This window comes from Salvelinus sp. IW2-2015, linkage group LG4q.1:29 (genome assembly GCF_002910315.2).
Source record: "Salvelinus sp. IW2-2015 linkage group LG4q.1:29, ASM291031v2, whole genome shotgun sequence".
Taxonomy (NCBI): domain Eukaryota; kingdom Metazoa; phylum Chordata; class Actinopteri; order Salmoniformes; family Salmonidae; genus Salvelinus; species Salvelinus sp. IW2-2015.
Genome location: NC_036842.1, coordinates 37,354,314 through 37,369,674, shown reverse-complemented (window position 1 = coordinate 37,369,674; position 15,361 = coordinate 37,354,314).

The window sequence follows — 15,361 nt, the reverse complement described above, 5'->3', positions numbered from 1 at the left end:
GGACGTTAGATCCAGACTCATTACCTCCCCAATGATTTCTAGTTGGACCCAGAAACTAATGGGTTGGGCCAGAGCCAGAACACACATGGGTAAAGCGGCGTTTTTGAAAATTTGTCATTGGCTTTGATACTCTAATTGGTTAGAGATGATCCAATCGCTGGTGACTTTCTATTTTTATTTGTTTTAATTTTTTACAATAGCCCTCATTTTGACCAAGAACGACTGAAGTTTAGAGCAGTAGAGCAGTTTGAGTTGTCAGGCAAGTGTAGTGCTAGATCCAGATACTGGTAGGAATATAGGGTGACTAACTTTCCCGATTGTGCGGGTTGAGCAACCAAACAATCATGTCCCGCATTTTTATCAACAAATGAAAACACCGCTTATTTACAAAAAATATTTCAGTCAGACTTCCTACATTTATTTGATGAGAATTGACATTCCAACCTGTCTCTTTTGCAGTCACGTTGTGCTAAATGACAAGATCACAAGGATGTGGTACTGGTGATGTTGAACACTTCTCCAATCATTGTGAGATCTGATCATCTGCGCAGTGCTTGACAGAGGCCAAAGTCATTATCGTCAAGTACTCCTACTTGTCCAAGATCCAACAGCATAATGGCTGCTGACATGTGTCGAGGCGAAACCGTGCAATATTCCATGTCTCACAATATCTACAACCACACAGAACAGTAGCCTGCCTAGAACAGTAGCCTGCCTAGAACAGCAGCCTGCCTAGAACAGTAGCCTGCCTAGAACAGTAGCCTGCCTAGAACAGTAGCCTGCCTAGAACAGTAGCCTGCCTAGAACAGCAGCCTGCCTAGAACAGCCGGGCATCATTTATGACTACCATCTAGTTGAGAAAAATCTATATTTCTCTATAAATACAAGTTAATTCATCTTCAATCTTTGGTCTAGAACCTTCAGCTTTTGGTTGAAGAGGTTTTGCTGATGAATGGATCTCTGAAATGCGTCATGGCATCGTTTTTGAAATGTAAACAATGACTGATTAGAAAGGCTGAGCATGATAAATAGGCCAAATAAAATCAATAAAAAGTCAATATCGTCAAGTTTGTTGCAAAGAAAACATGAACACAAAACCTTTTTATCTGTAGCTCTGGTGTTCTGCAGCAGACAGGTCACTCATTGTGTTGGGACCCTCCATGTTCCAGTGCATCCCGTAGTCTTTTAGTACAGATCACTGCACAGGTCAGGGGCCTTTATCTGCACCAGACACAATACAGCTGTTGCAGCCTACTGTAATTATTACACAATTAGGACACAAGGGAGGACACATTAGTTCCTAGTTTTGGTCACTCAAAAAGGACAGAGTAGTCTTGAGACAACAGTTTAACTTCAACAAATATACACCCCCCTCCCCAAATAATGTGTTTATTGTCACAGTCTAAGACCGTTTGAGATAAATAAATCCAATAGGGGTACACATACCTAAAGCTTGGGATGTAATAAGTAAACAATAACTCATATTATAAGAGATGAAGGTGGGTGAGTCAAGTCCTCATTCACATGATACAGCCATGGAAAGTGAGTCATTGGTGAATTTCTTGAGACCTAAAAACATCTTATAGGCAGTGGTGATCTGACTGAGGACATATTTTCTCCAGATGCATAATGCCAACGCCTGCAAACGCCCAGAGTGGACACACCATAGACTGTATAGGGACAAACACACACACACCACTATTATAACAACGGCCATCCCCAACCAGCAGCCTGACATAACCTCAATGCTTAAGCCTCTGTGTGTGTGTGTGTGTGTGTCCACACGAGCTCCTCCCCAAACACTGCCTGCATTCCCAGCTCAGTCGAGGCCAAAAATACACCCCTTCTCCTCCCCCATCCTGTCAAAAGGGAGAAAATGAAGACGCATCAAACTAAATACACAAGTATGCACAAAGAGCAACCACAGTGAATATAAATAATCAAATCATAACAGGAACATTGTTTTGTTGATGGTGAAATAGGATAACAAAAGTACTGCTGTATATCGTTCATTACATTTTCCCAGAAYCCATTGTGTTAGCCATTATTAGATTTCAAGACAACAGAACTAGCTGTACTTCAAAGCAATAGCATGCTAGCTGATCCCATGGACTACCAGTCATTGTGCTAACGCTAGCTTGCAACTTCCTTCAAACTGCACACAGAGACATAAAAATGGTATCTACGAGTTCATCCGACTCTGGGGAGRTAGATAATCTCCATGTATCCSTTTAATAGAAATGGAATTCTAAGTCCTTTAAAAGAAAAAACATGTATAACCGTGAACAACTTCTGACATCATTGAAATAAATAAATCAGAATCACTAGAAAGTAGAACCAAAATCAGTAACCCTATGAATGTGAAATTCAAGGTCGTAGCAGTATGACAGACTGTCTACAGCAGGCACCGGGACCCACTTGTAATGCACAGCTCCCCTTCTAGGGCTTGCGGGTATGATTAAGCTATGCCTTATGCCTATAATTGTTTGATCTCTACATCTGAGCGGCCGGAACGTGTCTGCACTTTCAGGAAGAGATTAGCTCAAATCCTCACACACACACACACACACAGCTTATCAGCGTGCCGAAAACTAGCAGCTTATCTTCCCCGACAGGCTAGCCTTTGAAGTAGGAATGGGCATTTGACATTTTCTTTACTGTTCGAGTACTCGCATGATTTTTCTTCTTCCCCCGAGTACTCAAATAAAAAAATCATTAAAACATACATACATACACTACGGTTCAAAAGTTTGGGGTCACTAGTTTGAGAAACAGACGCCTCACAAGTCCTCAACTGGCAGCTTCATTAAATAGTACAACAAAACACCAGTCTCAACGTCTACAGTGAAGAGGYGACTCCGGGATGCTGACCTTCTAGGCAGAGGTCCTCTGTCCAGTGTCTGTGTTCTTTGGCCMATCTTAATATTTWATTTTYATTGGCAAGCCTGAGATATGGCTTTTTCTTTGCAACACTGCCTAGAAGGCCAGCATCCCGGAGTCGCCTCTTCACTGTTGACGTTGAGACTGGTGTTTTGCGGGTACTATTTAATGAAGCTGCCAGTTGAGGACTTGAGGCGTCTGTTTCTCAAACTAGACACTAATGTACTTGTCCTCTTGCTCAGTTGTGCACCAGGGCCTCCCACTCCTCTTTCTATTCTGATTAGAGCCAGTTTGCGCTGTTCTATGAAGGGAGTAGTACACAGCGTGGTACGAGATCTACAGTTTCTTGGCAATTTCTCGCATGGAATAGCCTTCATTTCTCAGAACAAGAATAGACTGACGAGTTTCAGAAGAAAGTTATTTGTTTCTGGCTATTTGAGCCTGTAATCGAACCCACAAATGCTGACGCTCCAGATACCCATTTCCAGCTACAATAGTCATTTACAACTTTAATGTCTAAACTGTATTTCTGATCAATTTGATGTTATTTTAAATWAAAMAYTWAAAAAGTGATTTTCTTTCAAAAACAAGTACATTTCTAAGTGACCTCAAACTTTTGAATGGTAGTGCACAAGGCCTGCACTGGACTAAAAATAGTGCCTTTATCTATATGCCAACAGATCGTAACAATGCCTAATGTATCCTAACCATTACTGATAACAAATCCTAATCTATTTCGTTACGTTACATAGGGCATTTCATTTTGTAGGCCTAAACAGAGCTTGTGTGAACACAATTGAGTGAATGAGAAACGGAGGGGAAAGGGAATTTAGGGAGAAGAACGGCTTGGTTTCTTTTTTTGTTGTACCCCGCAAAAGCACATGTACAAATGGAACACTAGAGTCTAATCAAATTAACGTAGTCTTCAAGACAAAATTTTACTTGCCTGTTCGGGCAGTCACAAAGCACATTCCACCAAATAGTTTTGCGGTATTTGAAAAAAAAACATGTAATCTCTGGTTAAAGATTGAGCTTTGACGTCCGTTCGACTACTCATACCCATCCTTACTTTGAAGGGATACAAAAAAAACGAACGGTAGTGTTAGAAAAATGCAAACAAGTGCAGTTGGATTCATTTTGAATTGGGGTGATTGTGTCAAGACAATGTTCTATTGATTCTGTACTTGGTGAAGGCTCTGCCAAACATGCCCAAATCCACTTAAAAGCTTTAACAGCACAAATGGTTTCCTCCAACTCGGCATAAACTGTTGGTCCCATACGTACAGCCCACTTATGGTGAGAGGGAGCACGATGTGACAGGATCCAGAAAAAGACCSAACACCCTTCCCCTCGCCCTCCAATGTCAGCATGTAGTGTCAGATCACTTCCTGGGCCACTGGTATGAATGACAGCCGCATACGAGAATGACTTCCCTGACCCTGTACTCAACTCAATCTCCACCACCCGGCTGTGTCCGTTTCTCTCTAGTTCGCATAGTTGGCACTACTGTATCTGCCCCCGTGCCTATCTAGTGACACCAAGTTAACAACCCCAAAACAACAATATGAGTATTAATATGAACTATCTTTTCATGTCAGAGGGAGGAGGACCGGCTTTCTGAGATCAGTCATAATCAGCGTTGTGCCGCCCCATCCCATCCCATTCCATCCCATTCCATTCCATCCCATTCCATTCCATTCCATTCCATCCCATCCCATCCCATCCCATCCCATCCCATTCCAAGGCCTAGAGCACGTGCCCAAATCAGTGGGCGAATTGCCACATATTTACAATACACACAAGACTGGCGTCTCTGGTCTGTTTGGAAATGCCTGTCCTCTAAATTGTAACAATTGTACCCAGAAAAAATATGAGCGACAAGAATGTTTGTGTCCTTTCTGCTACTGAGTGTGTTGTTGGAGAGTTATATTTGTCCTGTTGAGCGAGTCTATAGCAGGAATAAATACCAAAAGGGCAACATTCCTGTGGTGCTCACCGAGATAGACATTCTGATKAATCATCCTGTGGTGCGGCAGGGACTGAGAGACTAGTCAGGATTAGTGATGCACCGATATGACATTTTTGGCCGATACCGATATCCAATATTTTYCTTGCCAAAAAACCTGATACCGATAACTGAGATTTAAAATTTTAGCAGCCTTTTAAGCATTCTAGTACAGTTAACACACACACATGGACGCAGCGGTCTAAGGCACTGCATCTCAGTGCAAGAGGCGTCACTACAGTCTCTGGTTCGAATCCAGGCTGTATCACATCCGGCCGTGATTGGGAGTCCCATAGGGCGGCGCACAATTAGCCCAGCRTCGTCCGGGTTTGGCCGGGATAGGCCGTCATTGTAATAAAGAATTTGTTCTTAACTGACTTGTCTAGTTAAACAAAGGTTACACACACATCATCAAAACYTATTTCTTTCACTGACTTGCTGTGCTGTTTCAGTCGTTTCATTCTCAACCAGGATTTCTATGGAACGCTGTATGGATCTCTGCTATGGAACACCGTTTGGGTCTTTGCATGTCAAATAAGCTTSTCGACCAATCAGGACCTGAATATAACTGCACGTCACATAATTTAMCGTGGTAATACATTTTTTTATGTAGTTATTACACATTGATTACACTATCCTCGTATTTCATATGTCACAACGATTCGTCGATACGTGTGCTATGATGCTGGTAAAGTAGTCTCGCGCAAACATACAGTGSAATTCATAAAATAAAGCTAGCAAGCTCATGGATGCAAACAATGTTCTTCCCCAAAAACATAGCAAAACGACATATTCTGTTTCAGTAGCTAACTATATAGCTAGGTGTCATCATCTAAAATAACCTGAATTTTTAAGACCGTTCTTATTTGATTAATAGTTGTCAGATCCATCTATGTGAAGCTAGCCACRCCRGACTTTGCGGTTAGCCTTCAAAATAAAAGTATGGCATAAACAGCAAATTCCACTATTGTGCCTAATCCTTATTGTGGCTAGCTTCACAACACATAACCTGGTCAGGTCAAGCTTCACTAGCCAGATGAAGCTAGCTGGCTGCTTATAACGTTAGCTTTGGGCAACAGGSTTAAGTAGCTGGCTAGCTATTTATTTTCATAAACTGAAGTTCAATTTCAATAGGTGAACAACAGGTGGCAACCTAGCTAATACTTACTCACAAGGATTCCTAAGTCATTGCTAAGAATAYTGAAAATGACTGCAGTTTCTACTGGTCATTGTTTTCAGGCTGGTTGTATTGGTACTAGCTAGGTACCACGCTAAAGCTGGCTACCCCAGAAGTTGCGGTCRAACAAATTATGCTTTATTACCAAAGCGGTATTGTAAACACATCGTTCGTGGCCGGTGTTTGCAGACTTTTTGTACAGCTTTGACAGTGCTACTGAATCTTTGACACGCAATGACCCAAAATGGCGGTCCATAGTATGTATGTCGTGAAGCTAATAGCAGTGACGCTATTACTGTGTAACTCCGGTARGGCAACATCTGAAAAATARCGCACTTGGTAGTGTGTACCGGTGCTCGACCACTCKGCGAAAGCCAACATCATCCACGACAGAGAACGGTTGATTGTCAAGGGCAATCTTGGCTTTAATGGATTTCACCTTTGAGTTGTCTCGCTGAAATGTTCTTACACTTTCAAATTGACTGCTAGACTTGTTGACTGCTCGATCCACACAGCAGACATYGTGGGCTAGGTTAGGAATGCTGTGTAGCACAAAATTTTACGTGGCGTCATTACGTCATGTACCTACATTACATAGGTAAACAYGTCAGCTTTGACATCGGTTTGCACATCGGCGTTAAACTAGACAYCGGGCCRATACCGATGTTGGCATTTTTAGCTAATATCGGCCGATTCCGATATGTTCACCAATATATCGTGCATCCCTAGTCAGGATCGAGGGAAAGATGAACGGAGCAAAGTACAGAGAGATGCGTGATGAAAACCTSCGCCAGAGTGCTCAAGATCTCAGACTGGGGCGAAGGTTCACATTCCAACAGGACAACAACCCTAAGCACACAGCCAAGACAACGCAGGAGTGGCTTCGGGACAAGTCACGGAATGTCCTTGAGTGGCCCAGCCAGAGCCCGGACTTGAATCCGATCGAACATCTCTGGAGAGACCTGAAAATAGCTGTGCAGCGACGCTCCCCATCCAACCTGACAGAGCTTGAGAGGATCTGCAGAGAAGACAATGGAGAAACTCCCCAAATACAGGGTGTGCCAAGCTTTGTAGCGTCATACCCAAGAAGAATCATGGTTGTAATTGCTGCCAAAGGTGCTTCAACAAAGTACTGGAGTAAATGATCTGAAATACTTATGTAAAAATCTGTTTTTGCTTTGTCATTATGGGGTATTGTGTGTAGATTGATGAGGGAAAAAACTATTGATCCATTTAGAATAAGGCTGTAACGTAACAAAATGTGGAAAAAGTGAACGGGTCTGAACATTTGAATGCACTGTACATTCTGATGAATCATCCCGGTAGTACCTAACTGAGATATATACATATACATTCTGATGAATCATCCGGTAGTACTGCGAGATATATATATACTTCTGATGAATCATCCGTTAGTACTAACTGAGATATATACATATATATTCTGATGAATCATCCGGTAGTACTACTGAGATATATCATATACATTCTGATGAATCATCCGTTAGTACTAACTGAGATATATACATATACATTCTGATGAATCATCCGTTAGTACTAACTGAGATATATACATATACATTCTGATGAATCATCCGTAGACTAATGAGATATATACATATATATTCTGATGATCATCCGGTAGTACACTGAGATATATACATATATATCTGATGAATCATCCGGTAATACTGAGATATATACATATATATTCTGATGAATCATCCGGTAGTACTAACTGAGATATATACATATACATTCTGATGAATCATCCGGTAAGTACTGAGATATATACATATATATTCTGATGAATCATCCGGTAGTACTAACTGAGATATATACATATACATTCTGATGAATCATCCGGTAGTACTAACTGAGATATATACATATATATTCTGATGAATCATTCATTTCTGTGTAGTCAATGGAAAACAATTCTACATGGAAAAAAAAATGTAACACAAATTGTGTTCCGCAGAGCACATAGGATACTGTGTTTTTACATTAGGTTCATGAACTACATATTCATTCATCCCTACGTCATGAAACACTAGCATTCCAACTTCCGGATGTGCTTTAACATTGATGTAACATTATAACAACCTCATGATGCGTCTCAGGTAGACCCTGCTGTTACAGCATATGGTTAAAATTAGACCTGTGGTGAGGGGTTTGTCAGAATGGGTGCTCACAAAACACACAAACTCTCCCAGAGGGAGTGCAGTTAAACTGTGAATTYTGGCGCACTGATGTGAACTTCACCACTGTGGCTCCATGTTTTTCTGCTGGCTGGCAGGCTCGAAGATGCTTTGATGGCTTAACCAATGGGGAACTGTAAGCAATAGCCCAGGAACATCTGTTGGGAGTATAATCTGCAGGGCAAATCCATTGGCTTTAAATCTCTCTGCAGACACTCACATAGGATGCCTTCACACATTCTAGAATGAATGGAGTATGGAGTGGTAAAGAGGAAAGCCTCTTAGTGATGAGAAACAAGTGGCTAGCCATGGCAACCAGGAAGATCTGAACTTTGCTCAGTGCTTTGAGCCAGTTTGAAAAGGGACTCCGTTCCCCTGTGGTCAAGCTCTTTGTAACTCCATGTTGTCACTTGTCAAACAAATTAAGCCAACTCTCATAATTTTCACAATGTTACAGAAAACGTGACATTAAAGTGTTTGTTTTCTGASTTTTTACACCAATCTTAAATTGYGCTACACTTTCTTGCATTGYAATTTCAGAAAATGTMAAAAGTGGAATGATAGCATTTCAAAATATTACTTACCCGCCAGTGTTGTGCTTGTGGCTGTGATATTCCCCTATTGATTTCTCCCGCCGGAGCGGCATCTGTTGTCAAAATGGTAAAGCTGTTCCGACTTTGTGGCTGTGTTATGTAGTGGAAATCGCTCTCTCATTTCCTGTCTGCTAAAATTCTACACTGTTCGCTCAATTTCAGTTTATGCGAGAAAACAAGCACTGAATAATATAGGAAATCATTGTACCATCTAAATCCCTGTGAAATATATTTTGTAACACCTTTCATCAGTTTATTGATTCGAGAGAAGTTCCGAGTGCGGTCACACTCAGCAACCAACTGTTTCGTAAAGTACTTGCGAAACCAGTTCAGAGAACTTCCGAGTAAGAAACAAAATGAAAGATTGGAGTTAAAAAGTCACAACTGTCCCTTTCAAAAGCGAGCTCTCAACTATCGATATATCGGTCAAAAGAAATCCCACAATGTTAAACCATCCCCTGAAGTAATACAGTGTCAACAGGTTGCTACCACAGMGACTAATAGCATCCTTAAATAAAGCAGTAGTAGATTTAGAACAGCAACATGAGCTAGGCTAGAGACTGGTTCAGAGACAGCATGGCTACTCTGGCTCGCCAGCTCCATATCTGAATTCCATCCCACATTCCATTGGAATTCCGCTACGATTATCTGCAGGGTCCAGGAGAGGGAGAGAGGGAGAGAGGGAGGGCTCTTTTTTGGGCCCCTTGTCACTGGCAAAAGGGAGAGGAACACACTAATTTAATTTATTCCCGAAGGCTTGCAAGAATGTAAGGGAACCGATTGAGAAGCTCGGTTGGCATGTTGACGGAAAATAGCGCGTAATCTACACAACCAAGCAGAAACAAGGTAGCAGAGGAGGAATGTCAAGCAGTTGAAAATGACAGCTACATATTTTCCTCTGGGGTAGAAACCCTAAAAATGGTCACTTGTAGACAAATAAGTCTGGTGCAGTTGAATCTTCTGGTGTCTCCTTCAAGCCCTTCAGGATCTTTTGGAGTAGACTACTACAAGCATGGCTGTTCCAAAGTCAGGTTGCTCTTTTGTGACTCTTCCAACAAACTGATATGAAGTCAGCCAAACAATGTTTGGAGTAAAAAATAAAATTAAAATTAAAACACATTCCACTTTTCATTAGGGATGCTATGGAGAAAACAAGAATGAATTATTGTTGGCTTTCAGTGGGGGAGGTCTGAAATGGAGGTATTCCTTCACTTCAACCAAGTGCATTCTTCACCCTCTGCCCACAGCTTAGGTGGATCCGAGTCATATCCAGATATAGATATGACACTGTTGATTCTAAAAGTCGTGCGAAACCGGTGTTGCAGTACAACTAAATGACCTTGGCTAAGATTATGTTTACGAGATCACAAAGTAACTGGGTTGGTTCACACCATCTTAACAAAGCCATGGTCAGCTCAGGCGATACAACATCCTCCCTGCATGCTTGCTGAGAAAATGCAAGTGAGTTAGTGGAATACCTCCTTTGTGGAGTGAATGGAGTTAGCCACTTAGTTTTTAATCCAATTAGACTGTGAAACCACGGCACTCTTGGAAGTTGTGTGCTCTCAGAAAACRTCTGTGTCAAACTAATTGTGGTAACATTTGTGACCTGCACTCGCGACAAGGCCGCCAGGCCAGACAGGCAGCCTAGTGGAGCTGAAGACATCAAAGAAGAGTTAACCAGGAGACTTTTTTTATTTAACCTTTATTTAACTAGGCAAGTCAGTTAAGAACAAATTCTTACTTACAATGACGGCTTACACCGGCCAAACCCGGACRACGCTAGGCCAATTGTGCGCCGCCCTATGGGACTCCCAATCACAGCCTGTTTGTGATAGAGCCTGGATTCGAACCAGGGTGTCTGTAGTGACACATCTAGCACTGAGATGCAGTGCCTAGACCAGCTGTGTGACTCAGACCAGCTGTGTGACTCGGGAGCCTGGTTCAGCCATATGGTAAAAGAGAAAGGCCCTGTTACAATYGGAACGGATACAAGGGACACCCCCCAAGTCACAAAGAACTTTTGCAAAGATATCGTGAATTCTGGATTCATTTTCAAATGATCACGTTCAGTCATATGTGAGTTTGGCTGATCTAGAAAGCACAAAAGAAAACTCAGGCCTGAATTTCATGTGTGAACTGTGAACATGACAAGTCTGTGTGTGTCAAAGCGCATCAGGAAGTCAAAGTTGCCTGGTTTTGATAGCACGGTTGTGAGCAGGAATTGAGGAAAATTCCAACGGCTAGCATAATGCCGGAGAGCCAGATGTGTGTGTAGACTGGGTGGTAGCTTGTAAACCAGTGGAGGCTCTTCAAAGAAGGAAGGGGAGGACCATCCTCAGTACATTTCATTAAAAAAGTTAAACATAATTACTATATATATAATAAAATGTGGTGAGTAGTTGACTCAAAGAGAAAGACAATAGTTGAACAGTTTTGAACAAATTAATTAATTCAAGACTGTGTGTAGTGGTTATGATATGGTTTGGGAAGGTTTTTTCGCCTGGTCACATGCAGCTGATGTGTTGTGCATTGAAGTCCACAAGCGAAGAGAAAAGGTGAGAAGAGAGCGCATAGATGCGTGAATGAATACAACATGCCTGCTATGAAAGTGAATTGTGATCAGGGGTGTATTCATTCTGCCGATTCTGTTCAAAAGTTGATTAAATGGAAGCAAATGGAACGAGACGGGGATAAAACGTATATTAATTTGTAAAAAAAAAAAAAAAAGGTTTGCAACTGTTGGACTAATGACTACACCCTAGATCAGCTAGATACAGGCAAGAGTGTGCAAGGCTTTCATTCATAGGCTAGGTTGTAGCAACCTCATGATGGGTATAGGGAAAATTATATCATGTAGTAGCCTCAACCTATCGCTGTTACATTGAACTCGGTGAATGGAATATGAATGACAGTCTTATAATATGCTGTAAATAAGGCCATGCTCATGAAAAAAAAAAGTGTCCTCCCTCATCTTAAAACAGTACCGACCGCCACTGTTGTAAAACACATAGGTGTTGGGGACACATAGGTATTGTACGCCGCACTGAATGTCTGTCACAAAAAAACKAAATGCCTCCAAGCCTAGCTATCTGGCCACTGTAGCTAGTAACGTTATAATTAAATGACAATGKATTTGTTTCCATGAAGCAGCCTGTTGTGAGTCAATGATGTCATTAACTAGCTAGCACAACAGCTAGGTTTAGCTAATGTTAGCCAGCTAGCTAAAAATCTATCCATCTATAGGCTGTATGTGATAATGGAGAGTGAATTCAAATTGTTTCTTGCTAGCTAGTTCTCTAGCTGTGGCCATATGACTGGTATCAACATGAGCTATCTACAACAATAGCAGCATTAGCGCRGCTAGCTAGCTAGCCAACATTGGCTATAGACCATAAAGCAACACAGGGACATGCATTGCGAAACAATGCTACTGCCACCTTCTGGTTTGGAGTGTTTTAACAAGGTTGAGCAGCTGACGACATTAGGGTCTTGACTGACAAAACTCTGTTCAGGAGGTGCCAAGTACTGTGAGCAGGCAAACGTTAGACAATCCTACCAGTTAACGTTAGTTTTCTTTTTTTACAGCCTTGTCTGCCAGAGCACTACAACAACACTGCAGATATTAAGACCTAGAGCAAGCTAAATGCTAAAAWGGCATCTAACAGTCAGCAGAGAATCTGGTGGGAAAGTTGACACTTTACCATCTTTAGAGTGAGTAAGTATTGTCTATGTGCAAGAGATTGCTACAGAACAAGCCCATTTGGTTGATCAACAGTTTAAGCAAGGCCTTATAACTTGGCTCCCATGTAGTGATCCTTCCTCAATTCAAACCAAGTATGATGTAACTGAAGTGGACGATTAGAGATGACATTTATGAGAGGAGAAAATGTTACAGGGCTGCTTCAGGAACCAGCGGACCTGATGCACGCAGCCATGGGACCATGATATGAGCAGTGACGGGAGTTCCACATTCTTGCGCTTTCATTCCCACAATGAAACAGGAAGTTGATATGCACGTCCTCCTTCATGTTCACGTCGACTGATGTCTGCAAAGACGCAAAGTGCAGCCTCGAGCAAACTATTTTCAACTATATTCTATAACAAAGTAGTTAGATACTTTGAGAGGGTAAAGTAAGGCTATTTCTGTCATGGAAAAAGGCACTTCATTCCAGACTAGAAATAAAAGTAGGTTTGTATATTCAATTACAGATCGTTACTTACATAGGACTTAATTCAATATTCTAGTCAACAAATGTAGGCTATTCATGTAGATATTCTGAGAACTACCGTAAAAGCAGAGTGTGTGATAATATGACATGGCAGCTGATTCTCAGCTGAATCCTGAAAAATGTTCGTGAAATAAATGTCTTAATCTTGAAAAKATGATTTCTAAAGCACAGGAGAACATAATGAGATGCCAATATCTTCCGTTTTTCGATCCTATTATTCAATAATACTCCAGTTAGTCAAGACAATACCTTGTAAGGGGAAGACGACGTAGGGCTACCAGTGGTATGGAGGGGGGCCACTCTAGTAAACAGAGAGATTCCTTTACACACGTTCACTCGAGAGGTCGATCAGATCAGCATCTGCGTGCTAACAACATACTCGCTGTCAAACACAAGCTAACATTTTACTGGTGAGAATGACAATTTTCCATCTGTCAGGTCTAGACAGAAGACAACACAGTCACTTGAAAAATAATTGGATGAACAAAAACTTACATACAGGCATACAGTAGTTAGACTGAGGGCAATTCTGACACTACCAGGAAACGATGTATCCAGTCTTAATCCACCGCATTCTTTATTTTCATTTTATCGAACCTTTATTTAACTAGACAAGTCAGTTAAGAACACATTTTAAATCTACAATGACGCCCTACCCCGGCCAAACCCTAACGACGCTGGGCCAATTGTGCGCCACCCTATGGGACTCCCAATCACGGCCGGTTGTGATACAGCCTGGAATCGAACCAGGGTCTGTAGTGACGCCTCTAGCACTGAGATGCAGTGCCTTACACCGCTGCGCCACTCAGGAGCCCCATTCTACTCAACTTTTTGTCAGAAACATTACAAAACTGTACAATTGTGGCCTTTATAACTATACGTGTTAGTGTAGCTCAACAAGCAAAGTATATAGACAAAGTGCATAAGCCCCCACAAAGCTAATTGTYAATGCATGAAGTAACTTTCAAATTAAAAGCGCTACCGCTGGTTGCTGAAGCTCAATCAAATACATTGTGTAAAAGTGCACTGGAGCTTGCAGAAGGTCAACAGCAAACTCAAATCTGGGAGGGATGATCAGCATCATAAATGATGATCTTGGACTGACTGAACTCGCTGGCATTTGAACACACAGTGAGCCCATTAGCAGAGTCGGGAATGCAAAACAAATGACTTCTTTAGCTGGAGAAATAACAGTGCATGTTGCCTTGACCAAATTTGGCTGGCTGAAAACACTGACATGGAGCAGCCTGCGAAACACACGCACATCTTCTAAACATGAGTGAGAATGAGCAAGGACGCATACTGTACTGACATCAATTAAATCTAGGGTGTTTCTTTACTTATACTGTGCAAAAAAAATCTAAAATGGAACATGCAACAATTAATGATTTTATTGAGTTACATGTTCATAGAAGGAAATCAGTCAATTGAAATAAATTCATTAGGCCCTAATCTATGGCTTTCACATGACTGGAGAGCCAGGCCCAGCCAATCAGAATGAGTTTTTCCCCACCAAAGGGCTTTATTACAGACAGAAATACTCCTCAGCACCCCCCCTCCCCCAAATCAGACGATCCCGCAGGTGAGGAAGCCGGATGTTGAGGTCCTGGGCTGGCATGGTTACGTGTGGCCTGCGGTTGTGAGGCCGGTTGGATATACTTTTAAATTCTCTAAARCAACGTTGGAGGTGGCTTCTTACTCAAGCTAGGCTTGGAGGCATAATGTACTTTAAAATCTTTGGCAACAGCTCTGTTGGACATTCCTGCAGTCAGCATGCCAAATGCATGCTCCATCAAAACTTGCCATTGTGTTGTGTAACAAAACTCCACATATTAGAGTGGTCTTTTATTGTCCCCAGCATAAGCTGCACCTGTGTAATGATCATGCTGTTTAATCTTGATATGCCACACCTGTCAAGTGGATGGATTATCTTGGCAAAGGAGAAATGCTCACCAACGGGGATGTAAACAAATTTGTGCACAAAATTTGCGAGAAATAAGCTTTTTGTGAGTACGGAAGATTTCTGGGATCTCTTATTTCAGCTCATGAAACATAGGAACAACACTTTACATGTTGCGTTTATATTTTTGTTCAGTATAGCTTGCCAATCTGTTACTATACAGTACAACCAGGGATACATTTTTTAAACGCTATTTATTAATTTATAAAGGTGCAATATGCAGAAATCGCTCCCCCATTTCCTGGTTGCTAAAATTCTAATAGTTTGTCTTATTTCAGTTTGTGACAAAACAAGCAATATATAATGTAGATAA